This window comes from Sturnira hondurensis, unplaced genomic scaffold (assembly GCF_014824575.4).
Source record: "Sturnira hondurensis isolate 20B ecotype Veracruz unplaced genomic scaffold, ASM1482457v3 Scaffold0019006, whole genome shotgun sequence".
Classification (NCBI taxonomy): domain Eukaryota; kingdom Metazoa; phylum Chordata; class Mammalia; order Chiroptera; family Phyllostomidae; genus Sturnira; species Sturnira hondurensis.
Window position 1 is genome coordinate 3,363,007 of NW_028091637.1, and position 16,554 is coordinate 3,379,560.

General features: G+C 41.6%; 1 protein-coding gene across 1 annotated transcript in view; it reads left to right on the plus strand.

Moving 5' to 3' along the window:
• Positions 1-16,554, plus strand: part of UBE2E1 (ubiquitin conjugating enzyme E2 E1) — a 71,444-nt gene that overhangs the window by 39,859 nt on the left and 15,031 nt on the right. The window lies entirely within an intron of this gene.

Genomic DNA, 16,554 nt, shown 5'->3' on the forward strand with positions numbered 1-16,554 from the left:
AAATGGAGAGGACATTTAAGGGAAGAGAGGGCAGCATTAGCTGGAGCCAGAGGAGAAGGTGTTGGTAAGCTTTAGTAAGTAGTGGAGTGCTGTGAATGCCCTTTTGGTGTTTTGACTGGCATCTTTTACTTAGCACCGTTTGTCAAGGTTCATCCAATTTCTAGCATGTACCAGTACTTAATTCCTCTTTATGTCTGAATAATAATTCCACTGTAGGGGTATACCATATTTGTTCATCCATTCATCATTTAATGGGTCTGTGGGATGTTTCTACTTTTGGCTATTATTAATAATGTTGCTATGAACATTCAAGTGAAGTTTTTGTGTGGATATGCACTTGATTTCTCTTGGATATGTACCTACAAGTGGAATCGATGGATCAAGTGGTTAACTGAGTGTTTAACATTTTGAGGAATTGCAAAAACTGTTTTCCAAATTGTCCGCCCTATTTTACAGTCCCGTCTAGCCAGCACAGATTATCATCTGTGTTTTATTATAGTCAACTTAGTGGGTGTGAAGTGATAATTTCATTGTGATTTTGCATTGCATTTTTCTAAATAGCTAGTGGTATTAATATGTAAATTAAACAACCATATATATATATATATATATATATATATATATATATATATGGGTTTATTTCTGGGCTCTTCATTCTGTTCCATTGATCTCTGTGTGTCTTTTTATTGCCAGTGCCATACTGTTTTGATCACTATAGCTTTTAGTAGAGTTTGAAATCAGGGCACATGAGAACCCCAACTTTGCTCTTTTTCAAGATCTTTCTGGCTATTCAGGGTCTTTCATAGTTTCATATAAATTTTAGGGTTAGTTGTTCTAGTTCTTTGAAAAGTGACATTGGTATTTTGATAGGGATTGCATTGAATATATAGATGCTTTGCACATTTTAACATTAATTCTTCTAATCCATGAGAATGGGATGTCTTCCCATTGGTGTCTTCAGTTCCTTTTATTGGTGTCTTGTAGTTTTCAGTGCACAGCTCTTTTACCACTTTGGTTAAATCTATTCTTAGGTATTTTATTCTTTTTGAGCAATTGTAAATCGGATTGTTTTCTTGTAACTACTTATAGAATATAGAAACATAACAGATCTGTGTATATTAATTTTGTATCCTGCAACTTCACTTGAATGTTTTTATTCTGAGAGTTTTTGGTGGAGTCTTTAGGGTTTTCTATATATATTATGTCATCTGCAAATAGTGAGTTTTAGTACTTTCAAATGTAGATGCCTTTTTTTTTCTTGTCTAATTGCTGTCTATGACTTCCAATACTGAGTTGAATAGAAGTGGCAAAAGTAGGAATCCTCCTGTCCTGTTCTTAGAGGAAAAGCTTTCAGCTTTTCACTGTTAATTATGATATTCACTGTGGGTTTGCCGTATACGGCTTTCATTATTGAGGTATGTTTCCTCTGTACCCACTTTGTTGAGCGTTTATATCATAAATGAATATTGAGTTTTGCCAAGTGCTTTTTCTGCATCCATTGAGGTAGTTAGATGATTTTTTGTGTTCTTTATTTTGTTAATGTGGTATAACACATCTCTTGGTTTGCAGATGTTGAACCATCCTTGCTTTCATCCTGAAATAAATCCACTTGATCCTGGTGTATGATCCTTTTAATGGATTGCTTAACTTGTATTTTATTGAGGATTTTTGCATTTATGTTTATCATGCATATTGGCCTAGAACTTTCTTTTTTGTGGTGACCTTGTCTGGATTTGGTATCATGTTAATGCTGGCTTTGTAAAATGAGTTTGGAAATATTCCCGCCTCTTTGGTTTTTTGGAGGAGTTGAGAAGCATAGGTATTAAATCTTCTGTGAATGTTTGGTGGAATTCACCAGTAAGCCTGTCTGGTCTTGAAGTTCTGTTTGTTGGGAGATTTTTGATTTCCCATTCACTCTCCTTGCTAGTAATTGGTCTTCCAGATTTAGTATTTCTTCTTGATTCAGGCTTGGAAGATTGTATGTTTCTAGCAGTGTATCCATTTCTTCTAGGTTGTCCAATTTGTTGGCATATGATTGTTTATAGTAGTCTCTTAAGATCCCTTGTATTTCTGAGGTATCAGTTGTAATTTGGAAAATTGAAGTCCAGTGGTTAAGTAAGAAATAACTGAGAGGTATATCTTTAAATGTCTGCTTTTAATGAACATATGGATTAATTTTTCATGTGACCAGCTGGATTCTATTTTATGGAGAGGCATATGCTTAATAGAGACTTCACATTTATGAAGCAGATTATTCCCTGAACAGGTTTGGACTTTCCAGTATAATTTTTATTAATTTGGAGTAACTGTTTTGTGAGACTATAGATTTGAAATTAAATGAGGAATATTTTTCAACTTAGAGATTCACAGAGCAATTATTTTAGAAACACAGAGTTCATTGTGTAGTGGTCAGATTGAAGCATCCGTTGAGTAGTCTGGGGGCTGAAGAAGGTAGGTCTCTAGAACATCTTTTTCCTTATCTGGCTAAGCAAGGGGCACAGAAATGTAACCTCTGCAAGAAGCATCACCACCATTCTTACTAGTTTATGTTTTAGATTTTATTAAATTAATGTATATCTTAATTGATATACAATCCTCCTGTCCTGTTCTTAGAGGAAAAGCTTTTAGCTTTTCACTGTTAATTATGATATTCACTGTGGGTTTGCCGTATACGGCTTTCATTATTGAGGTATGTTTCCTCTGTACCCACTTTGTTGAGCGTTTATATCATAAATGAATGTTGAGTTTTGCCAAGTGCTTTTTCTGCATCCATTGAGGTAGTTAGATGATTTAAGAAATCATGATGATGTAATGATGTAAGAAAATTTTTGTATTACCTGACTTCAGTATAATACCTTCATTAATTATATGGAATTTTACTATTTTAATTTTGACCTTTAAAGTGAAAAGATTAACTTGATTATTGGAAAACCAAAATGTATCCTTAGATTTTTTTGTGACACCTGTTTTTGATACTCAAGTAAGCAGTCATTATTTCTATGAAGATTGTAGCACTTACTGTTTTCAAAATAATTGTGTGGGTTTAACAAATGCTTTAAGCTCAAAGCCAGTTTATAGTACTCTCCCTACTTCTCAATGTTCAGTGCAGTGTGGTGGAATGTAGGATGTCATTAGCCACACCTTCCAGATGAGGAAACTGAGGGTTGATATTGAACTTGAACTCTGTTTTGATTTGCAAGTTCCCTGAGTGTTGGGTTGTATATCACACAAGTGTACTTTTAAAGCTTTTGAAAGCAGTGTAACCCATTCTGAGAACAGATTTTGGGGGAATGAGGCATTTAGAACATTAAAGCCTTCCTTTGATCTCCATCTGGGGTATGCTTTGAAAGTCATTGCTTTGTGGTAGACATTTTGCTTAGTTGCCAATGCCGTATAACTTGCCTTTAAGATGGCAAGCTAATATTTCCTACTAAATTTGTATCAGATTCTGACTCTGCCCTTTGACTTCCATTTACACCCATTGAAGCTACTCTGGACTTCACATGTATGCAACCCCTTCCCTGAAATGCATCTCTCTCTCTCTGTGTTGTTCCACTGCACAAGGTGCTGCTGTTGGCTTTGTCTCTGTGCCTTACCAGATGGGCAGGGAAAAGGCTTTATAAAGGGGGAGTTCAGAGGAGAGGAGAATCAGAACGTGAATGTCACGGTGGCAAGAAAGTTTCAAGAAGGCAGGGCTTATGAAGAAAGTGGGAAGTGCTGTTTTGTTTGAGACTGGAAGGTCATTGGTGACCTTCGAGAGAACAGCTCTAGAACATTGAGGTGAAGTGGGATTGACTCTTGGAAGGGTGTGTGTGGAGGTAGAAGCAGAAAGTTGACACCAAAGGGCAAGAGAAAGCCGGGACAGTAGCTTGGAGGGATAGAGATGTGTAGGAGTATCTCACGGTTTGTTGTGTTTTTCTTTTTGCATGGTGAAGTCTGAACTTGCTGTAATCAAGGGTTAGATTCACTGATGCAATTTGATAAAGACCACGTTTGTATTGGAAAGAAGCACCTATAGACCCAAAGTGAAAGAAGAAGAGTGAAGGTTTTGTGGGAGCAAGAGACAAAGTGAGAAGTCCTTAATAAATAACACATTTAATGCTTTTAAAGTGCTCTTGCTAAAACCTGGGCATATCAGACTGGAGATATGTACCAGCCAAGGACGGTTACACTGACTTCTTTTAGGGGATGGTTTGGCACATGGGCTTCACTTCACCTGCCACTTGTGAGCAGGGGCTTATCTCCCGTCAGTGTGGTGTGGGCCTGGCGAGAGAGACAGGGCTGGCAGCTCTGTGTGAACCTTCTGAAGATGTACACAGAGACTGCATCCCGCTTGTGTTTCTCTCAGGAATGAGTCTGGAGTGATAGAGGTGCAGGTGGGCTGTGGCAGTGGTAAGGCGGTGGGCCTTATCTAGGCTCTGCTGAGAGGCTGGGGACCTGGGACAGTTGAGAGGTGCTGGGCCCATTGAGCCCCAGGCTCGAGACCAGTCCTTTCCTCTATGGAAACTGCTATCGAGAAGCTGTTACTACAGAACTAAATTTGGAGTTTCAGCACATGGAGGGCTGATACAAGGCTGCTGATTTTATTTTGTCTCACAAGGACATTGAAAACAAAATCACCATCTACTCTCATCAGCATTCCACAAAAGGGAGGATAATTCTTTTTATCACAATAGATGAAGAACTTGATACCAGAATGAAGGGCAAACTTTTATTTTGAATACATTAAAATTTATGAAAAACATAAATACTTTATCCTTTTCCCCCTTTTCTGTAGCATTTGGTGAAAACTTTGTCTTGGCCTTGAAAGGACTGCTGACTCTCATCACTGAGGCTGTTCATTTTGGGGAACTTGTTTAAATACTTGTGTTCCTATTCCACGCTTCCCCTCCCAGGTGAAAGCAAGGGAGCTTTTCTGGTGGTCAAAAGCTGGTGTGCGTGTGTGTCTTTGCATGTGTGTGCGCATGTGCAAGAGGGGGAAAGAGGGCATTTACCTGCAGGGTTTTCACATTGGGCCTATTTCTAAGCTACCCTCTCTTAGGTTTACATCCATTTCACTTCCTCTAACCCATCTTCTAACAGTTTACCATATATTTTAATCATTCCTTGTCCTTCCTCTTAGCTGGGAGTTTTAGGGGAGTAAGCACTAGCTTTTACCATTTTTGTGACTCTTGTACCTAGTACAATGTTGAACAGAGGTCTAAATAGGTATTTTTAATTGGTTTATGGTACTGAACCAGTCAGGATTTATTTTTACTCTCACTGTGCATGCCTAGCAGCCCCGGCTGCTGAACCACTGAACTTTCCTTTGCTTCCTTCTGAGGCAGCTCTTCTCCAGATCCATGTCTCATGTTCAGGTTCTGCACCGAGCAGATGTGAAAGGTGTCTCGAAGCGAAGGGTGGTTCTGCACTGTTCTTGCTGAGGAGAAAGGCATTCTGCTCTGAGACCGAAACTCCCAGGCTTGTGCCTTCTCCAGCTAGCCAGCTCTAGCAGCTGCCTGCTCCTTGGCTCCGGGGCTCTTTCACCTTGGCCAAGTGCAGATGAACGCCCTGTGCCCTGCTCAGGTTTCTGTGGGGTTGGAACGCACGCTGCAGCTGCTCCTCCTCCGGAGCTGCTGACTGCACCTCACTAGCCTTGTTTCGTTAAACAAATCTTGGCTGCTGTGATTTCATCTTTTTAGCAATGTCTTAGTTGGTATGCCTTCTCTCAGGGCTTTGTGCATGTGCGGCTCACTGATAGTAATGGGAAGTGCCAGGTTCCTCATCAGTACTCATTTCAGGTACTGCTGAGTGTGCCTGTTGGAGACTCTTTAAACTTCTGAGCCCCGCTTCTTAAAAGAAGCACCACCTAACCAGGCTGTCAGATAAACTGATTAAAGGTATTTGTTTCGCTTAAATGTATTTCCTTCAATATACTACCCCCCCTTTTTTTGCTGTAAGGCATAAATCCATTTAAATAAAGCCATCAACCCATTTAAGTAGTGTTTTGTTTTGTTTTAAATGTTTTATTTATTTATTTTTAGAGAGAGGGGAAGGGGAGGAGAAAGAGTGGGACAGAAACATCAATGTGTGGTTGCCTCTCATGTGTCCCCCACTGGGGACCTGGCCTGCAACCCAGGCATGTGCCCTGATTGGGAATAGAACCAGCAACCCTTTGGTTCACGGGCCTTCCCAGTCTCAATCCACTGAGCTACACCAGCCAGGGCTAAGTAGTGTTTTTTTAAAAGAATATTAAACCTGGTATTTTTAAACTTATTGAAATAAACCTAGACATTACCTAAAATAGGATGTATCTTGTATTTTTAAACTATTTGCATATAACAGCAAACTTACCAAGTAAGCTTATAACTAATGATCAGTATTTCAGGAACTAAAATCAGAGTAGTACACAGTTTGACAGTTTTCTGAAATGTTAATAAACATACAAGGTTGTGTTCATAAACTCACATTTTGTTTATTTAGCAAATAATGGCTTAACTATGTTAAGCATGCCATGGAAGTGCTTGCAGAGGTGTTGGCAAAGAGTCTGGTTGACAGTGCTGCTGGGGGACTGGGCAGGCCTAGGAGCGACCGTCCGGGTTCCTTTCTGCTCACCAAGGGGTGACCATAGACGTCTTACTTGTGTGTGTGGATGCCTTCTGAGGCTCTCGTTTACCGAGAACTTAACACGTTGGGCTTGTTAGCATGGAGTACGCATGGTTTCCTAAAGACCACTGGCTCTTACTGTGACTGCTCTAATCCAGTTGTTAGGTCTCCAGAGCTTCTCTCACCTAAGCTCTCTGCTTCATTCATTGAAGGTTGAATGTGTGGCTTCCTATTTTGAATAGCTTGATGCTTCCAGTGTTTGGGGTTTTCCACTTGAACAGAGACTTTTTTTTTCTTCATTCCTGTAGGCAGTGAAATTAAAATCTAAATTGATTGGTAGGCATTTAGGGTCCTCTGTGATCTGTTCCCATTTAATCTTCTCAGTTCCATTTTCAACTACAATCCTGTGGGTGATACACATCTCTGTACCAGAAGTTCCCCATTTTTGGTCACCTGTTCCCTGGGAAAAAACCTATTGGGCTCTCTAAGCATAACTTAGATATTATTATACTGTGAAGCCCTCCCAGTTCTTCGTAGAATACGTTTCATACCGCGTCTGTCCCTGGTTTACTCCTTTTTTGTTAACACTTTAGTTTGCATTATACTACATGTAGTACAATGGGCATTAAGCTATATGTAGTGAATCTATAACATCAGGCCAGCATTTTGTGCCTGATTTCTGGGAACCAAGTGGAAGATCATTTGGAAAAGTAACTAACACATACTATGGTACTTGGAGGAACTCAAATTAGTAAAAGAAGCTGTGTCATCAGGCTTTGAGATGTTATCTTTGTTTTACCTTTCCATCTTTTCTTTTTTAGTTTTATTAAAAGGATACACCATCCTGAAGCTTGTGGGCTGCATGGGGCCCAGGATGGCTGTGAATGCAGCCAAACACAAAATCGTAAATCTACTTAAAACCCCCCCCCTTTTTTTGCTCATTAGTTTTCATTAGTGTTTGTGTATTTAATGTACACCCAAGGCAGCTCTTCTTCTTCCAGGGTGGCTCAGAGACACCAGAAGGTTGGACACCCCTGGACAGAATCTGCTATTTCTTTAAGATTTGTTACAAAGAAATAGCTCTTCTCAGCCTTCCCACATTTTGGTGTCTAAAGGCAACTACTTGCACCTCTTTGGCTGGATTATTTTGCTCTTCACCTCCGTGTTTTTAGGCAGCTATGTTCATAGTACTTGTTCTTTCAATTTTCGGCAATAATTCTTGATTCATAACGATGAATGGTGAAGATTAGTTATTTCCCCTTCGGTACCTCCCCTCATACTATCTGTTTATGTTACTGTTTGTTCTGTCCTTGTTTATGTCGTGTGAATTATTCACAGGTGTTGGTAGTATTGGGGTACCACATACCTCAGTAGCCAACTGTGATCACTTTTCCTGCCTCACTTTTTTTTCCCTCTTGGAGTTAATATTTTTCTCGTTCCTTTTCTTCCTCTCGCTGCTGTCTCCCTCCCTACTCCATAGTTTTCCACATTTATCACAATTCAACCTCAATATGTTCACAGTTGTCTAAACCTTTTCAAAAGACATCAAATGTACTAGGTATTATATGTGAATTTCATATTTTTTTGAAAATCACTCTCCTGGAACTCAATCTGTTCCATTGTGGACAGACTACCCCAAATCTGGACACAGCCCTCATATTAGGCTCTCTTTTTTTCTTTTTAATATATTTTATTGACTATACCATTACAGTTTTCCTATTTCCCCCTTCATTCTCCTCCCCCTGCACACCCCCCCACCATTCCCCCCTTTACTTTATGTCCATGTGTCACAAGTTCTTTAGATTCTATATTTCCCATACTATTCTTGCCCTCCCCGCTGTCTATTTTCTACCTACTGTCTATGCTACTTATTCTCTGTACCTTCTCCCCCCTTCTCCTCCTCTCACTCCCCTGTTTCTAACCCTCCATGTGATCTCCATTTCTGTGTTTCCACTCCTGATCTAGCTGTCCTCTTAGTTTGCTTTTATTTTAGGTGTGGTTGTTAATAACTGTGAGTTTGCTGTCCTTTTACTGTTCATATTTTTCATCTTCTTTTTCTTACATAAGTCCCTTTAACATTTCATATAATAAGGGCTTGGTGATGATGAACTCCTTGAATTTGACCTTATCTGAGAAGCACTTTATCTGCCCTTAAATGAAAGCTTTGCTGGATAGAGCAATCTTGGATGTAGGTCTCTGGATTTCATGACTTGGAGTACTTCTTTCCAGCCCCTTCTGGCCTGTAAGGTCTCTTTTGAGAAATCTGCTGACACTCTGATGGGAACTCTTTTGTAGGTGATTGTCCCTTTATCTCTTGATGGTTCTAGGATTCTCTTCTTCATTTTAATCTTGGCCTAATGTAATTATGATGTGTCTTGGTGTGTTCCTTCTTGGGTCCAACTTCTTTGGGACTCTCTGAGCTTCCTGGATTTCCTGGAAGTCTATTTCCTTTGCCAGACTGGGGAAGTTCTCCTTTATTATTTGTTCAAATAAGTTTTCCACTTGTTGCTGTTCCTCTTCCCATTCTCGTACCCCTATAATTCAGATGTGGGAACGTTTAAAGATGTCCTGGAGGTTCCTAAGCCTCTCCTCATTTTTTTGAATTCTTGTTTCTTCATTCTTTTCTATTTGGTCATTTTTTCCTTCCTTCTGGCCCACTTCCTTGATTTGAGTCCCAGTTTCCTTTCCATCACTACTGGTTTCCTGTGCATTTCCCTTCATTTCAATTAGTTTAGCCTTCATTTGTTCCTCTAATTTGTGACTAAAATCAACCAGTTCTGCAAGCATCCTGATCACCAGTGTTTTGAGCTGTGCATCTGTTAGGTTGGCTATCTCTTGGTTGCTTAGAAGTACTGGATCTGGGGCTTTGAGCTGTTCTTCTTCTTGAGTCATAATATTTTGGTCTGTTGGAGTGTTTTGTGTGAGGGGCGGAGCCTTAGGTGTTCACCAGGGCAGGGCGGCCCAGTTGCTGGGTTGTGACACTGTATGTGGGGGCAGGGTCAGAGAAGGGCAATGGCGTTCGTTTTGCTCTCAGATTTCGATCCCCTCTGCTGCTTCCCACAAGCAAACTGGGCCCCTCTGGTGCTGGCTCCCAGGTGTGTGGGCCTGTACAGCCTCTGGGACCCTGTGGGTCTCTCCAACAAACTCTCTGTGAACCTGGGAGCTTCTCCTAGCACCTCAGCCCGGAGAGTTTTTCCAATTGGTGCTTTTAAACTTAAATTCCCATCGCTGGGGCCCTAGCCTGCGCGGTCTGTCTCACTGCTCACTCCTTTGCCTGGTTTATCTGTGCGTCAACTGTGTGACCACGGTCAGCCAGCCGCCTTGCACCTTCACTGGGTCTGCCCGTTGCCACCCGACACCTGGGATCTGCCAACCACTGCCTGCGCTCCTGAGTTGGTCTGGCCGTTTTTTCCTGCCTGACCCTGCTCCACCAGCCACTGACTCCATCCCCTCATACTGGTCTGGATGAATGGTTCGTTGTTGTCGGACTTCCGTACAGTTCTATTTTCTATGTTTTGGTTGTGTTTTTGTTACTAAAACTTTGTTGTCTTTAAACTTGGTTGTGCAAAGAGGCACAGTGTTTCCACCTATGCCTCCATCTTGGCTGGCAATTCAAAGCAATATTAGGCTTTCTTTACAATGTCTTTTTGCGTGTTCTCTCTAATCTCCGTTGAACCTTGGTTCCTTTATCCCTCTCTCTGTTTACTCCTTTGTTTTGTAGAGTTCGTTCCCCGGTAACTTCCTGAGAAAGAATTCTTGGAAAATGGACTTTTAGAGACCTCAGATGTCTGAAAAGATCTCTGTTTCTGTCATACTTGATTTTGTCTGTCTGGGAATGGAATTTGTGTTGGATGCTATTTTGAATACATTGCTGCAGTGCCAGCTCCCCATGTTGTTGTTGAAATCCAAAGCCAAGCTGATCAGTTCCTTGCACATTATCTCTTTCTTCCTCCCTGTACATTGATGGACCTGTTTTCCTCCAGTGTACTTTCAACCTGGAAATTGATGTCCTGGGAAGTTTCACTGGTTCTGTTCCCTGTCAGGGCACATGCCTGGGTTGCCAGCCAGTCCGCCCTGCCCCCCACCAGTGGGCGGGGGTGGGGGATGTGAGAGGTAGTCAGTCAGTGTATCTCTTGCACATTGATGTTACTGTCTTTCCTTCCTGTCCCCTTTCCAAAAACAAATAAAATCTGAATATATATATACACACACACACACACACACACACACACACAAAATACAGTATTGTTAACTGTAGTCACTGTGTTTTACATCACATTCCCCAAACTGGAAATTTGTGCCTTTATCATCTCTTAGTATTTCCACCCCCACCTTCCTTTTCTTTTCTGAATATTTTGTTTTAGTCATGTTCTTGTTTCATCAGTGCAGTATATTTAGTCTCCCTGGGTATTAATAAGCTTATTTGGAAATTTTTTGGTAGTTTTTACTTTCTCTAATTGGCCATCTTCTAGCTCATTTTGTTTGTGATGTTAGAGAGGAGCTGTGTTCCTGGTTATCTGTTACACAGTTAGGGAGCCTTTACTGTCAGTGTCCTGAGGCCTTTCCTCTGAGCTGCCCGTACTCCCCCAAGGAGACTGCCTGGAGGGTCAAGGCCAGGCTGTGTTCTGGGAGCCGAGGGAGCAAACTGGGGACCTTTTTGTCTGGCGAGCATAAGCTCATTTCCAGCACAGCACCTCTGCCCTCATCCATATTAATGTCCCCTGGCTCAGACCCTCTGCTTTAACCTTTGCAGAAAGTAAACCTCAGTCTGGCAGGATTTCTATTGCTGTGCAACAAATTACTGCAACTTGAGCAGCTCACAAGCAATACGCATATTTAGTGTCTACATTTAACCTGGGTCATGAGTCAGGTCATAGCTTAGCTTGGTCCTCTGCTCAGGGTCTCTCAAGGCTGCAGTCAAGGAATCAGCTGGCCTGTGTGCTCATCTGTCACTCAGGGTTCTCTTCCAAGCTTGAAGAGTTGTGACATAGAGTTTCCAGTTCCTTGCAGCTGTAGAACTGAAGTCAACAGCTCCCACAGGCCATCTGCAGTTACGTCATAGCAGTTTACATCATATAGGGGGTTGCTCCTTCAAGGCTAAAAGAGTCTTGTTCTGCAGTCAGTAAGACTCTTATATAACATGACCTTTAGTAGAAACCGTCTAGTGAGTGGTAGCCCACCAGTGTGGTCTCATTCTGGTGGTGAGAAGGGAGGTACAGATTCTGCCCAGACGCTTATGGAGCCGCTCAGACAGGGTGTGACACTAGGAGGAGGAGATTGTACTGCTCATCTTAAAATTCTGCTTGTCACAGAGGGTCTTGGAATTTGCTGCTTATATACACTTACCCACTCCCTTGGAGTCTTTCCTTGCTTCATTCTCAACTACCCTACGCATCCGAAATTCCGAACACATTTAGGAGATTATCGGGTGTGCCTGGGATTGATCCTGGCTTTCTTCACGGCCATTGTGGGACTCAGCCTCCTTGGACATGTCAAGTCCTTTACCACTTGTCCATTTGCCTTCTAGCTTCCAAACTGCTGTCCATGCTGTCCCCGTCTTTGTACATTCATGCCTTTGAAAAAATCCCTTCACTGTCATGTTAGTGTTTAGAGAACGAATGAAAGATGGTGTATGGGTTCAGTCTGCCACCTTTATGCATATGTTCTGAGATAGCAACCCCCCCACTGTCCAACACTTATTTTTTTAAGAAAGAAAAAAGTAAGAGATTAAAAAATTCCTACTTAACTGATTTTTTGTAGCCTTTTATTCTTCATCCTTACTTTCCAGTCATGTATTGGGTGGCCAAAAAGTTTGTTTAGTTTTTTCTGTACCAAAAAAAAAAATGTCTCTAGTAGTGCTGAGTTGTCTCTAACTTCATTCGAAAAGATTTTCTTAGATTATAATGTGACAGCTGTCATATCAGCATGCATTTAAAAAAACAACCTTACCAAAATTGGTGAATTTTTTTGCAAGTATTTTAATGTTGAAGATGGAAGAAAATATATAACATTTTTGGCATATTGTGTTTTATTATTTCAAGAAAGATAATACAACTGAAACACAAAAAAGGATTTGGGCAGTGTAGGGAGAAGGTGCCGTGACTGATCAAATGTGTCAAAAGTAGTTTGCGAAGTTCCTTGGTGCTATTGACATTATGGGCAAATAATTCTTTGCTCTGAGTCTTTCTTATCCATTGGAAGATGTTTAGCAGGAAATATCTGACATACTCAAAATATCCAAATCAATAAAGTTACTTCCAAAAAATAGATTTAAATGGTCTTTTTGGCCAACCCAGTATGTGGACCTCCTGGTCACATTTTGTACCCCTAAGCCACACCGCTCACTTTAGGCTTGGAGCAGCTGCCTCCGTCGCCCCTAATCTGAACTTTCCTTGCTCCTTGGCCTTTTCTATAGAACCTTTCTTGAACCAGCGTATACCTTAGCAGTTAGTTCTCTGAGAGTGTATCTTCATACAAGATTGGAACTACTAGCTGGCATTTTTATACAGGGCCCTTTTATGTTTGGGGATAATGGCTTGTCCTCCCTTGGGTATTAATATTAAATGACATAGTCATTTTAGGAAGCAAGTGATACTAACATGAGGTAGCATGTGAATTGCATGTATTAATTTGCAAGCCAGAATGGTGGCTGGTCAGTAGCGACTGGCGAAAGTCCTGTGTGTCTGCGTACTGGTCCCAGTACTAGACTTGTTTGACTTGGGCAGCTTTGAAGTGTCACAAGTGAATGCTCCAATTTAGGCCTCTTTAGCAGCTGCTGCAGTGCTCAGCTTTGTTCAAGCTGTTGCCTGCTGCTCTGCTAGAATGATGTGTGCAGACGGCAGGACAGAGGCTTGCCAATGAGATTGAGCAGTAAGAAAGAAGCCAGACCGTCCCCTCCAAGCTTAGCCCTGTTTTTGACATACAGAGCATAGCCTTGTCTCTCAGCTCTTTGCAAATATAAACAGCCTTCCCCTGTCTCTCCTGGCCAGCTGGGGCCAAGAAAGAAAGGAGTGACTCTCTCCAGGGGCAGTAAATAGCTCTCCTCACCTCCTGACCCTGTGATTTCCTGGTGCTTCTGAGTTGCAGCTCCTGCAATGGAGAGGGAGGGAACAAAGAGGTTGTAGAGGCCTCAGCTTCACAGAGCACTGAGCAGTGGGTGATATTGTATCCTCAGGCAGGGGTTGACCTCCATTTCAGTGCAGGTCATTCCAGTGATTGCTGGACCTCCCGGTGTCACTGTGAACTAGACTTGGAGTGGGTCTGAATTCCTGGGCTGTGTCTGGGACCAAACTAGTTCCTGAGCTGGGGAGTAAGTGTCATGGGTTTTAGGGTTTGGGGTTCTTGGTTTTTATTTTTTATCCCCCCATTAACCATTTATCCTTCTTATTACCCACCCATGCCCCCAACCCCACACTGTTGTCCTTGTCCATGTCATGCCCCATAGCTGTCATCTGCTCTGAGTCTGCCCCTGTTTTGCCTGTTAGTTTAGTTTGTTCATTAGAGTCCACATGTACGTGGAATCATGTGGTATTTGTTTTTCTCTGACTGAATTATTTCACCTAGTTTAATGTTCTCCAGGTCCATCCATGCTGTCACAGAGGGCAGGGTGTCACGTTTTTATACCTAATTCTTTTTAGCTTTTTTTCCTCCTTAAAAAAAGAACTGTTTATTTCTTCTTCTCTTTGCAATTTAGGAGCATAACATTTGGACTGTAACTCACTACAATGATCCTTGTTTCCCCAAACCATCTTTGGTTTTCATTAAGCAGGGGATTCTCATCATTTTAGTAGTTGCCACATTATTATGGAAATCCCCTCTCCTCCACACTAAGAACTCTGTGTGGTATGTGTTTTCAGTTCATTCATTTCTACAAATAAAGTGAATCGATTTTTAAAATCTTTATCCAAGGACCCTTTTCTCATTGTTTTTAGAGAGACAGGAAGATAGGGTTTAGAGAGAGGGGAAGAAAGAGGGAGGAAAACATCTATGTGCGAGAGAGGCGTCAACTGGTTGCCTTTGGTACAGGCCCCTACCAGGGATGGAACCCGCGGCCCTTCGGTTTGCAGGACGCCGCCGCCCAATCAACTCGCCACACCAGCCAGGGCAGTCAGTTTTTGTTTTGAGAAATTTTGATACCTTTTGGCAGATCACAGGACTTTCTTTTCCTCTTTAAGTCCAGCTTCTATCCAAATGTGAAAGAGAAATGAAACAAAAAGGTAGGAAAGGCAGATTAGTCAATGTGATTAAGCACAGTTGGCAGTGAGTCCATTGGAGAGACTTTGTTGGAAGGTCCCTGGCTGTAGTGGAAAGACCGTCACTGCAGGGATGCCCGGGCTGCACCGGCCAGGACTGTGTGTGACTCCTAGCTTTGGCATTTTGTATGGACATACCACTTAACCTCCTGAATCTGTTTCCCCGTCTTTTAAATGGGGACAGTGTTACCTTTCCTGAAAATATATGGAAGAACTTTGAAACTTATGTTTCTCGAAAGGAAATGTTAGGGTATTTTTCTGCTTTTGTTTTATGTTGGTTCTTAGAATGGTCAGAACAAACTGATACCTAATAAATTTTGGAGAATTAAATCCAAACTTTATTTTGTTTATGTGTAGGTAAATTTTTATCTAGTTTACCACAATATAATTTATGTTCAGTGAGCCCACTTCAAGACTTTTATGTTTTGATGACTTCGGTAGATAATCCCCTTGCCTGGTTGTGAAAAATATCTGCATCTTGTTGGAGTACACTTGAGCCCTTTTGATTTACACCTTTAAGGTGTAAGGAGGGTCCGCAGTCGCTCCCCACATTCAGCTTGTGTCTCAGTGCCGTGTCTGGGAGCATGGCAGAAAGATGAGGTTAGGAAAAAACAGTTGGTGTTAAGGCAGGAGAGGGTGGGGTGAAACAGGAGGGCCATAGTTTTCAAATTAAATGTTTGTGGAAGCTTCTACCATAGGGCCAGATTTGTCCTTCAGATTGACTACAGGAGACCTAACCCCTTGCAGTCCCTGGTGGATTTCATAAGGCCATAAATTGGGGATGGGAGCAGTCATACTCATTTCCCACGAATGCCTGTTTCAGACTTCAGCTGAATGTGCAGTAAATCACTGGGCCACTGTTGGGAACGTATCTGGGTCCTGGCAGACAGGAACAGGTTTGTCAAAAACCCGCCACCTTCACTCCTGCCCCTTAACAACTCTGTGAAAACTGCTTAAGTAGCCCAGCAGAGCATTTTCCATCCCCCACGACCTTAAAGCACTGGCTTTCTAGTCCAAACCCTGCCCACCCCAAGCCAACCATAGTTACTTTCTCTATTACTTGACTTTCTCTATTACTAGGTGGATTAGATTCCATTTCTTCTACCTTTTGTTATTATAAAAGTTAAGCAGGATCATTATTTTTTTAAATCCTAGTAATTTTAGATCCGTTTAAAGGAGAAAATAAATCCTCTGCATCTCATCCTGCAGGTGTAACCACTACTAAATGTCTTATAAAAATGAGGTGGTTTTGCAGTTAACAGTACATTATGGATTTTTTAAACCCTGTTTGGGATGCACACCTCACCTCACCAAGAGCTGTGTAGTGTGTGGTGGTGTGATGGTTAAATGCAGCCACATGGGCTTCTTTTAAGGAATGCCTCTGTTCTTTATCCTTTGTTACTGGAATGTTTAAGGTTTTTTCTTGGTCAAAATATTAAGCTTTAATCATGTATAGGCATATTTTATTTTATTGTGCTTTGTTTTATTGTTCTTAACAGATACTGCATTTTTTACAAGTTGAGGGCAAGCCCCCCCCCGCAAAAAGATTACAACCCACTTTATTGTGATGCCCACTTTATTTAGTGGTCTGGAACCAAACCGGCCGTATCTCTGAAGTATGTCTCTGCCACAAACATCTTCTGACCTGCGGCCACCCCGCCACCCCAATCCTTAAGAGATGTCCTTCTTTTAAAGATTTTCCATTTTCATGTGGTCA